The following is a 12,245-nucleotide window of genomic DNA, read 5'->3' as shown; positions in this document are numbered from 1 at the left end:
ATGATACCGAATAGCGAACATAGAATGGCTAGAAGGGAAGAAAATCTTAAAACGCTACGCAGAACAGATATTCCTATACTTAGCAGCGTTCCCATATCTTATACCATGGAAAGACCCAATACTAAAATATTTCGGTCTAAAGCTCAGATTTGATCTGCTCCCTTCCCCTATGTTAAAGGGTTCTAGACTACATATGCCACACAATAGTAGCATATGTAGACTTTGCAAGTCTGCCCTAGAAACCGCAGAGCATTTACTTAATAAATGCCCTATACCCGAACAGTATCATGAGTAGATACAGTGAATTGGGCAGATTTGGGAGTTATGGAAGGCTGTATTTAACATGACATCTCGCTCGTTGTCCCTCGCTGTAATTTAGAAAGTTCTTTATAAAAAAAATGTAAAACGGTAAAATTAGATACATTTTTATGTAAAATCTATTTTGTTTAATTGTGACATTTTCTTTTCTATTGCACTTGTGTAAAAAGTTTATTTAAGCTAACAGCACCATAAAAAAAAAATACATCCCTATCTAGGGACTGCCTGTCTTCTAAGGGGGCAGGTCACCCCAGGGAGATCCCATGTGCCCTGTCCCATAGGAGAGGTTAAGTTTAGCAGGCTCACCGCCTTAGTCCCAAAGAACCTTTCTTTCTTTGCCCCAGGGGAGGAATACCCTGGATTTGTCACAGAACCCATAATCAACTAAACCCCCTTTCCCCTCAAGAGTTCAAATCCACTACCGTAAACTTGAAACGGAGAGAGGAGCAGAACTCAGCCTGAGAATTAAGAGACTCTGTGGTGCTTGCGCTGAGTCTGTTTCAACAATAAGGGGCTCATTATGAGCTTTACGGTCTTCAGATGAAATTACACCCTGCAGTTATTGCCATTACTGCCACGGTAATCTAAACAGCACCACAGGATTAAAGGTTTTCCACCACAAAATCATGAACAAGGATGTGCGCACCTACAGTCATTCTAAAAGGCCACCCAGTAAAACAGTTGCTCGCAATAACTCCCATCATTGCATGTGCACAATGCAGGAAAAACTAAGGAAATTTCAAAAATGGAAAACAGTTTCCAGGGGGGAGGTCCAAGGATTGCAGGCACCACAAAATCATATACCAACTAGGAGTATCAGGTCCTGTTGGGGGGATGGTAAAGAAGGCACTCATTTTTCAGGAAACGAGTGATAAAACTGTCCCCTGCGACAGGGTAACCATGGCGAAGTGCACGTGGAGTAGGGTGACTGCTGTCTCTGTCCATCCCAGACACGTGAAAAAATGCCAGAATTACCTCAAGCAAGCAGAGCACCTGTAGGAGACAACCACTACAGGAGGTGAGAGTGCTCCTCCTTTAGTACTGTGTGCCTCTGAGGCAGTCTCTGCGCTGTACATCGATGCACTGCAGGGCCTTTGAAAGCCAGCACTCGGGTGCAGCATTGTCTACAGCTGGAGGCGAGTAGACAAACAGAATATATATCATCTGCTACAGTTGTAACTTAACTCTCGGTCCTGAACTGTGCACATGACTGCATGCCATATGGAGTGCAACATATCTGTTCTACCCGGTATCAGTGGAAGAGGGATCGAAAGAGGGCTTGAAACCCAGTTGGTTGTAACAAAAGGACTTAATTCGGTTCAGACACAGGGGTTAGAGCGAGGGAACAACCAAGACAAGGTAGTTTCTCTGTATTGGACTTCCTTTCAAACAACGAAATGGATCTTATGGCGAGCCAGAAGTAGGACTCGGACCAGAATACATGATTTTTACAGGATTTATTTAACTTAAAGAGAAAACGTCTTTCTAGTCCTGCTGCTAAAAGGAGAGTTCCCTTCCTATCAAACTATACCAAGGTGTTCATCAGTAGACAAAATAACAAAAAGTGTCCTGTGTCCAAACCTAGCTTCTAAACTAGCCCCAACACTTAAGAAAACACAAAAAAAGTTGGTAGAATATCCTTTCTTGGGAGTAGTGTACTCCGACTTCTCACAGAGTTCCCCCGGAGTCCCTCCTGGTCTCAGATTCAAGGTTTATCTGTGGGTTTGTAATTGTAAATTTGTAAAGCGCTTATACACAAGTGAAGTGCTTTAAAGCGCTTCAAGGCGGGAAGGGAACAAGGAAGTACAGAGTCATTCTTAGGCCTTGAAGTTTCCGAATGATCTGTATTGTCAAAGTTCAACAGAAATAAGGGTATTTCCACTTTGCAACCAAAAATCTCAAGTTCCTGAAAAGATCCAATGTCCGAGGTGTCTTAAGTGAAGGAATACTTCATTAATCCCTCTATACCATTTGGGTGTATTTCCTCTTAATAGTTTTGCATTGTGTTCCTTTGTTTCTCTTGTCTTTGTATTTCACTTGTCTCATGGAGACCCTCTAGTTCTCTTGGGTTTCCAATGTTCTATGAGCTGTTTGGCAATTTTAATTACTCTGGTTTCGGGGCTCCCATGCACCTCACTGGTATTTATTACCTTCTTCCTCTTTGGGCTATTATACTCCTGTTGAGTGTTGAGTATTTAAGGAGATCCTTCCTTCTGCTTTCATTCGCTCCTCTGTCCACCCCTCTTCACTATGAGCAACCAGGTACCTTCTTCACCGTTGGGTCTGCTCCATGGATATCTGTTCAGCAGCCTCTGCTTTCTCCACGCTTTTTGGCTCTATGCCTCAGACCATGAGCACTCTTGGCAGCCCGCTCTCTCTGCTGTTCGTTCTCTTCATTGCAAGCGGAGGACTTGTTCCTCTCTCTCATATTTCTGCGGTCATGCCTAGATAAGAGGCTGTCTATGCTCGGCCTTGGTTTTGCCAACTCTGCTGACTCTCTGCCTTGCCGGCACCGTCTGCTTCCACCTCTTTCCTCGTTCCATGCTACAGCTGAATTTGATATGGAGCACGGCCCGCCCTACATTGACATCTACAAGTTCAGGGCTCCTCCCTGGATAACGCTTCCTCTTCTCCTCCATTCAAGGGCAATCATGCATTTATTGACACTCCGGGATCCAGAGGGGGAGTGCTGGTGATTTGTGTTAATTAAGTTCACAGAGAATCTAGCTCTGTCTTGAGCCAAACAAGTAAAGGCACTTTCAACATTTCTTTTGAGTTTCACGGCTGAATGAAATATCATCCTCTTGGATTCCCATATATGCAGACACTACTTCCATAATAGGGAGTACCCCCATTGGAATGGGAGTAAGTGTCCCCCAGAGGGGACTCTCTCCCAGTGAGGTCCCACTCACCTCCCTAGACTCAAAAGGGTTGGATGCCCCAATGGATGAAGAGATGAAACCTCTAGATTCATCATAATCTACTATTCATTACAGAAACATGGCTCTCTGATGATCAATCGCTAGTCATCTGCCAAAGTTTTCCACCAGGATATAAGACAAATCGAGCTAATCATCCCAATAAGAGACTCAGGGATAGCATTTCTTCACATAGATTCTTTCAAAGTCCCAACGCACTCTCAACAACATCCCGACTGCGTTTCACTTTCCTTAATCGATTCTGACTTGCATTACCTCATGTGGAAAAAAAGTACAGATACAGTGCGTCACAAAATGTTGACGGGAAATGAGATTATAAGTGAATGTAAGTGGAAGTAGTATACTGATTTGAGAAAGACTAGGCCTCTATACTAGACCTCATGTAACTTAGAGAAATGCGTCATCTTTGTTCCGTTGGCTCAGTTTGCACAGAATTTGGGCCAGAATAACCTCATCTTGGGTGATTTCAATGTCACATTGGACCCGCTGATGGACAGACGTATTAACTCGTCATGTTCGGATGCTGGGGAAAAGCGTAGAGCCATAGAAGATTTTATGCAGTGATCTAAGTGAGCGGGAGCGGTTGGGAGCAGTGCTCCTCTACTTTTTTAAATTAAGGTTTACTGTTCCTAGAAGTTGAAACTTGCACTTTTAGTGCACTGCACTGAACGTTCCTTTAAACAGTAGATGCATGTGTTTGGGGGTTTGTATTGTGTGAGGGAGGGGGTGTGGTGATGGGGTTTGTGGAGAGTGGAGGCAGGCCAGCAGGGAACATAGTTCCACTAATTCCTTTCATACACTTCGACCACTGATCTTATGGTGGGGTTACGATTACTAGATGTATGGAGACTACGTCATCCACAATACAGGCGGTAGAAATTCCTTTCTCTGAGTCATAACATGTATTCATGTATTGAAACAACCTGAATTGGAGACTCCCATTAGTTTCCGCGCCTCAAAGATGTGATTCAATGATAGGCCTAGGCTTGCTTTTACTTTACTTGATTTTGATTTGAACATAGATTGAGATAGATGTTACTCCAGATCAAATCCGGTGCTTACTAGTCACTGAATGCTTGAAAGTCTCAAAACAGAAACATTTTCAAAACTCAAAGAAAAAGACCCTCGACACGCTTTTCTCCAAAAACAGTCATTTTGGTTCCTCGGGAGGATAAGTCATACATTTAGACTTGTTCAGGGCTGTAAACAAAATAAAACATAGGTAAGCATTATTGGCCTGTTGTTAAGATAATAATTTGGACATTAAATAACATGTATTTCAAAAAAGAATCTTGCTTAATTATAGAAAGAAAATTCACTCTATTTTTATAGTGCTTCATAGCAAACAAACGGAAGAGACAAGCACTTAATTGTAGTCACTTGAGGATAGACCGTGTTAGTCAGGTAAAGAAGGGCACAGTTTGTGATTTCTTTACTCACTTGTTCATATGCTTGATAGTAGTATTTTGTAGGATGGTTGTAGGAACAATCTGTTTATCTAAGTAAGGTAAATTGTAAGTCTTGGCAATACTGTCCCTCTGGTAAGGATTTCTCCTTGTACCTGTTTATTTAAGGAAATATTTGAATTGTAATTTCAGTATTGAGGGGATCACTACTTGACTCTAGCACTGCCTTGTGCATCCTGTCAGAGAGAATTGTCTTACCTTAATAACATTAATCTGAGCGCTTTTGGAGCTGTAAGGAACAGATTTCCAAAGGTATCATGCTGGCCTGACAACCACGGCTGTGATCAAGTGGAAATTGAAAATGGCAGCATATTTATAGTAGAGTGATGATGTTTTACATCATATTACGACGTGAGGACGTCATCGCGTTATCCGTCATTTTCCATTGGGTTTGTTGACTTCTTGTTGAATAGAGCGTTAGTTCGCCATTTTTGATTAAATTAATAATAGAAATGCCATAGGTGCATATATTGGTTGGCAATTGGTAATGTGTGAGTAAAATGTGCATGATTTATGAGCCATGCCCTTGATGTTTTATTGCTATACCTACACCTTTTGGGTGTATTACTAATTGGTTATTAAATGCTTGAATGTTAAAATGTGAATGGCCAAATTACAAATGCATCCTCAAACGATTTGAAAGGTATAAGGCAAAGATAATAATACAGAACAAAAGACAACAAATGTTTCATCGGTAAATAATAAAACATTTGTGAAAGGAAGATTATCATAAGAAGTGGATCATCTCTGAATCCGAGTTGAGTCCTGAAAAACAACAATCTGCCAAACAGATCCATTTCGCCTCACATTGCCTTAGTCTCTTTTCTCTATTGCCTCCTCTTGCTAGTTTGGCAATTTTCTCAATGCCAAATCATTTAACTTTTTGATGGTCCTCATTGGCAAGTTCCTGGTAAAATTGATAGGCAAGTGGGTACTTTATGTCTTTGTTTCTGAGGGTTCTAAAATGTTATGTAATGCGTGTTTGAAGTTGGCATATTGTGTTGCCTATATAGAGTTTTTGGCAAATACAGGCAATCCCATACACAACAAATTTGGAGTTGCAATTAATAAAGTCTTTTATTCTGTACTGTTTGCCATTTGGCAGTTTCATGCTGGTTTTGGAGTTATCAAAGAGGGCAGACATTGAACAAGACCCACATTTGTAGTTTCATTCAAAGTTGTGTTAGTCCCTTTTGCGGTTTGGTGGGTTGAAAGTGTGATGGACACAGTAGATTTTTAAGGTTTTCGGCCTTGCAGTAAGCTATACATGGGGTGTGGCTTAGATAGCGTTGGAGGTCTTCATCGGATGTAAGTATTTGCTACTGTTTCTGTAATATTTTTCTGATTTTTTATGGCTTTGAATTGTAGGTTGTAATAAATCTTACCTCCTTGGGGATAACTGATTTGGTTTTGACTTTGTTTTTAAGTAATTCAGATCGTGTTCTTTTAATTGTTTTTGGTATGCTTGATTGAGGCTTGTGTTATAACCTCTTGCTGGGAATTTTTGTTTGGCTGTTCCTATGTGTTTGTTGAATTATTTAGTTTGCGTACAGTTTCTTTTAATTCTTAAAAACTCTCCCTAAGGGATTTTAGATATGATATGATATGATGAGGGTGATTGCTAGTTGCATATAACATACTGTTGCCTGCTGTTGGTTTCGCATACAGAGTAGACTGGATGGTGTTATTCTCCAAGTACAGTTCCAAATCTAGAAATTGTATTCTCTCTGTGCTTTCCTGCATGGCGAGTTGTAGGTTATAGGTGTTATTGTTGAGGTATGCATGGTAATCTTGTAGTTGCTGTTGAGAACCATTCCAAATCAACAGAATATCATCAATATATCTATCCCAAAAAAACAATGTTATTGTTGTCTGAAAATGCTGGATGTTGCCATGCATGTTGCAGCTCAGTGGCCCATGTAAAGATTAGCATAGGCTGGGGCGAATTTGGCCCTCATCACCGTACCTTCTTTTTGCCTGTAGATATAATTATTGAACATGAAAATATTATTTTGTAATGTGAAATTGAGGATCTCCGGTATCATTTAATTTTGTATTTAAAACGAGTCTTCAAAAAATGATTGGTTGTGTTGATTCCTTTAGAGTGTACAATACTGGTATAAAGTGATGAGACATTGAGTTTTACGAGTCTAAAGTTGGGTTCCCCGTTGACGGTGGTCAGTTGTTGGATGATATGCTTAGTGTTCTGTATATATGAAGATAGACTGGCTCCCGACTGGCTGCCAACGGTTGAAGGTGTTCATCAATAAATTCAGAAATGGGTTCTGTTAAGGAGCCGATTCCATTAATGATTGGTCTGGTTGATGGCAAATGTTTGAAGGTTTTGTGAATTTTAGGGATAAAGTAAGCTGCCGCAATGATGGGGTGAGTTGTTTTCATGAAGTCTCTTTCATTGTCTGTTAAGAGTCCTTGATTATGCCAGTGGTTGTTCATGAGATTCCATTTGTGGGTTAATACTGGCAAAGGATTTTCTATGAGTTTGTCATAACAGTTGTCTTGGAGATGTATATTTGTCCTTGTGATCTAGTCAGTTGTTGAAATCAGAACAATTTTGCCTCCTTTATCTGCTTGTTATTGGCCAGTTCCTGGATTGCTTTAATTTCCTGGTGGGTCAAATTGTGTTTGATCGGTTTCTTGGTGTGACCTGCCAAATAGCATTGTCTTAGGTCATTGGTGACTAGTTTCAGAAAAATATCTATTGAGTTTTCCATTGTAAGGTTGGGGTTGAATGTTGATTTTGGGTTTTAATTTTGTTTCTTGTGCTAATCCTAAATCTAGGTTCAGTTCTGATGCAAAGGATTCCAGAGTTTGTTCTTCAGATGAATCTTCAATGCTTAACAGTGTTACTGTATGTTATGCAAGAGTTGTTGTTAAAGTTGATGGAGGAGGTGCCACTTCCTTAGTATTTCTTGAAATTTTTGGGGAGAAATATTTTTTCAATCTCAGACTTCTACAATATTTGAACAAATCTACATTTTTCTAGAAGTAATCCAAATTGTTGGTTGGGCAAAAGAAAAGACCCTTGTTAAGTTCCAAAGTTTGATGAGGGGAGAGATCCTGACCTGTCAGATTAGCCACTATATTTTTCGTGATAGAATGTTTTTGGACCTTGTTAGAATGCCTTGGGTGCGGTCGGTATCACCTGGAGCTTCCCTGACCCCTACAGCCTGTGCTTGTTGATTTCCATTTGTAGATGTGGTTTCCTTTGTTTTTGGTAGAAGCGATTTGAAGAGTGGATAAGTGCGAGCTAGTCTGTATCTTTGATATTCCTCTAAAAAAAGGAAAAGGTGTTTCCACTGGTATTATATTGGTAGTGGTTGAACTGGATGGGATTGAACTTGATGCTTCAGTGTCGCTTTCCTTGGCATACTCGGGTTCAGAAGAATGTGGTGACGTGGATGGCAGTTTGGTAGATGATTTATTTGAACATTTGGGATTTCTTGTTGAGATTGTTGGTTTTTGAAATTTATAAACTCTATTGCGTTTGTAATCCATTTTATCCCTGATAAACGTACTTTCAGGGTAATTCATGGAATTAATGTGCGGTGAAAAGGGGAGCGCAAGTGTGAAAATCGCAGCGCACGTGTGCGAAAGCCGCGCACGCAGACGTTTGTCGATTCATGGAATCCGCTGTGCGTGGCTTACCCGAGATGTGCGCTGAATCTCAGTGTAGTGCACACGTCATTGCGACATCCCGAAGGCTGTGCGCGAGACGGCCAGTGAAGGCGCACACAGGGCAGAGCACACAGCTAAGCAGGGGCAGAACATGCGGCAGGGGGAACAACATGTGTAAATGTGGGTGTTACGGGGGAAGTACCGCTGCTAAATCCTCGCAAAGCCCTCACACGTGCTAACAACATGTATTCATGGAATGGAACAGGGGAAACCTGTGCACCACAAGAGACGTGCTAATCCGGAAACACTTACGCGTTACGGGGGAAGCAGGCGTAAGTGGCCCAGCGCAGCATAAAAGTGCACGCAAACAACAAATAAGCTCATACGCTATGATGAATATACCGTTCTTCGCAGCAGTGGTCGTGGGACACGGCAGGAAGAGGAGGAGGAGGAGGATAGCCAGGCCCTGCATTTTTTTACCCAGGACCAGCCTTTTTGGGATGCCGGATGACCAGGTCTATGGCAGGTACAGGTTTCCACCCCATATCATCCTAGAACTGGTTGCTGAGTGGGAGGATGACCTCACATCACCCACCCTGTGCTCCCAAGCACTGAGCCCCTTGGAAAAGGTGCTCAATGTACTGCATTTCTTGGCTACTGGGTCATTTCAGCGGATAAGTGCCATAGTTGGGGGCGTCTCACAGGCCACGTGGTCACGCTGCCTAAACCAGGTGTTGGCGATCATGAATGCACGCCCCTCAGTCCGCAGGCACATATACATGCCCAGAACACCCGCAGAAAGGCATGCCATGGTCCAGGACTTTTACGGGGTGGCACACTTCCCCAAAGTGCTAGGTGCCATTGATTGCACCCATGTGGCTCTACGTCCTCCTATGGCCACTGAGCACATCTATCGAAACCGCAAGCACTGGCATTCCATCAACGTGTAGGTTGTATGTGATGCCAAGGGAATCATCACCTCTGTATATGCCAACTATCTGGGGTCCAGTCATGATAGTTTTATATTCAGAATGTCACCCCTAAACTGGGACCTGGAAGCTGGGAGGCATGGCGAAACATGGCTCATTGGTGAGTACAAATGCCTCTGCAAATGTATGCATGTCAGACACTGACGAATGGCAAAACCCAACTAATGACAACCATTATCATCTCCCCAGGGGACAGTGCCTACCCTCTGAGCACCTACATGATGATGCCAATACGGAACCCCACCACACCACCTCAGATAAGTTACAACGCAGCCCATAATGCAACCCAGGACATAGAGGAGCACACATTCGGTGTGCAGAAGTCACGTTTCTGCTCCCTTGACCGCTCTGGTGGCCAGCTGCTATATGCGCCCCCAGTAGTGTGCAGGATCATAGGGGCAGCATGTGTCCTGCACAACGTTACAACCCAGCGTGGAGTGCTGGTGGACATGGTGGTGCCCCCACATCCCCAACCACATGCACGGCTGCTGCGCATGGGAGGGTAAAGGGCACGTGGTGAGGCAGCCCATACCCAGCTTGTGGCAACTTTTTTCACCTAAAATCCCTACCCTACTGAGTGCACACAGGCCTGGCACATACCAGCTGACAATTGATGAGGACAAAAGGGATAGTCAACTCTCACAACCATACCACCCTGAGATTTTTTTCCTGAAGTGCTACACTGTGTGCATCCCTAGCTACTTAAACAGACCCAATGCTGTGTCAGTAAAAGGCACACATTCATGCTGCATGAAGGACTACCCCCTTGAAAAACAGCACAATCAAATACTGGTATGTCAGCCAACCCCTCCCAAACACCATCTCAGCTGCCCAAGACACCATGGCATGCAATGTCAGAGCAACCAAATTAATGCACAACACATCACACAAGTGTCACAAAGTGCACAATCACAAATGGAAACAGACCACAGACAATTCCCTCTCACCTCTGAAAAAAACAGCACACATGAACAAATACTTACCAGCAAGACAAAACATGAATACAGGACCCAACAGTGGCAACGTCTGACAGTAATCAATCACAATAGTGCAAGTGTCACAACCTGACAAAGGCAGCACATCGACCCCTTCGATCTCCTGTGTGTTGCTGGTAGGTAAATGTGGCAGGGTACTGCATACAACATGAACTGCATCTACAATGGAGACAGGCAAGTTAAGACATGAAGAAGCTACATGCAAATATGCATAATGAGCAGTATGGAATACAATATACAAATCAACCATGCAGTGGAGCAATCATCAGCAATCCCCACTAGAGGTGTAAACACAGTTTGGACTACAGACTGGCCACACAACTGATGGAAGCAAAATGCCTCTGTGTAAGTTACTGTCACACGGTGACACCCTTGCGAGCCCAAGGAAAGGGGAAGCAGGAGTGGCGTATGTGTCTGGACCCCAACCTTCAAACACAAGACAAGCCTGCATGGGCCCTGCTGGAACACACAGTGGATGCTTATGGGTGCCACACAAAGCAACACATTGTAACATGAATGTACAATAGAATTTTTTTTTTTTTTTAAAAATGGAAAAAAAATTGAAACTAAAAAATGAAAAATAAAAATGAAAAATAAAAAATGGCCATGGGTCAACTGGGGGAGGGGGAAACCACCCAGGAGAGAGTAGGTACAGGGTGCACCCCAATAGCCACATGCGTGGAGGTTGAGAAAAAAAAAAACCTCCATGGGCTCATGGCCTGCACGGCTACCCGATAGTGGGAGAAATGCCGTCGCTGTCGTCACCCTCTGGTGCTACATTAGAAGGTATGCATGGTATGGGAGGCAGACCATGCAAAGCCCTGGCATGCTCCTCCATGGCAGCAAGCATGCAGGTCTGAAAGGTTTGGTTCTGCAGGATGATGGTCCGGAGATCCCCATGCAGCACCTCACGGGTAGCACAGACTTCTGCCTGCAAGGCCTCACGTGATGCCCGGATCTCCTCACCGGTTGCCTGGAGCTCAGCTGAGATTGTGCGTGTTAGCTGCGCCAGCTGCTGTTCTGACCTTGTACTCTGGGACACCTCAAGTGCACCCAGAGTAGCTCTGAGGGAGGTGTCTACCCTTGTGGCATCCCTATGGGCCTGTGCCTCTGCAGATATGGCAGTGCGCAGAGCCTCCAGTTCAGCCCGTCGGTCCCTATTGGCGACCAACATGTCCTTCCTGTGTGAGCGGCACGTGGACTCTTGCCTGCTGCTGGAGCTCCACCTGCCTTTCTGTGGGGAGAATGGAAGTGCCCACCCTATCCATGGCCTGAGCCATCATCTCACACAATGCCCCCCGTTGTGCTGCAATAGCATAAATGGAGTTCTCCCTCACAGTTTTGCCCTGTGGCGCATGGCCACTGCGTTGCCGGACACAACACCCGTTTGCCCCAAGGTGATGTGCACCTTGCTGTGCTGGCACTGCCTGAGGCTGCAGGACTGCATTTCTCCTTTGATCTGCTGCCACAGGAACAGGAGCAAATATTGGGGAGTGTGACCCTGCATCCGTAACCACCACAGGCAGACATTCCAACACTGAATGGGCCATTGAGGGGTCTACCCCCCAGTGCAGGTGCGTTGGACAGAACAGCATCCCTGCCAGAAACACTCACCTGCGATGGGACAATTGTCTCAATGTCTGATTCAGCACTTGAGCCATAGAGGTCATCGGAGGTGTACCCAGAGACACCCGTGGACAGGATGGTCTGTAGGACTAATGGATTTTTGTGCACCACCACCCCACGTCCTCCACTGGTGCCTGGTTGGTGCTCTGAGTACTCCTGCCCCTGCGTCATCTCCACCTCCTCCACAGCATCTAGTGCCTCATCACCTGAACAAAAAGAAAAGAAAAGTAATGAAGACATGCATGAACAGCATAGCCGACACATAGGCATCACAAT

This window comes from Ambystoma mexicanum, chromosome 5q (assembly GCF_040938575.1).
Source record: "Ambystoma mexicanum isolate Mex_15411 chromosome 5q, UKY_AmexF1_1, whole genome shotgun sequence".
NCBI classification, from domain to species: Eukaryota; Metazoa; Chordata; class Amphibia; order Caudata; family Ambystomatidae; genus Ambystoma; species Ambystoma mexicanum.
The sequence above is the reverse complement of the archived record's forward strand: the minus strand, read 5'-3'. Positions refer to the sequence as shown.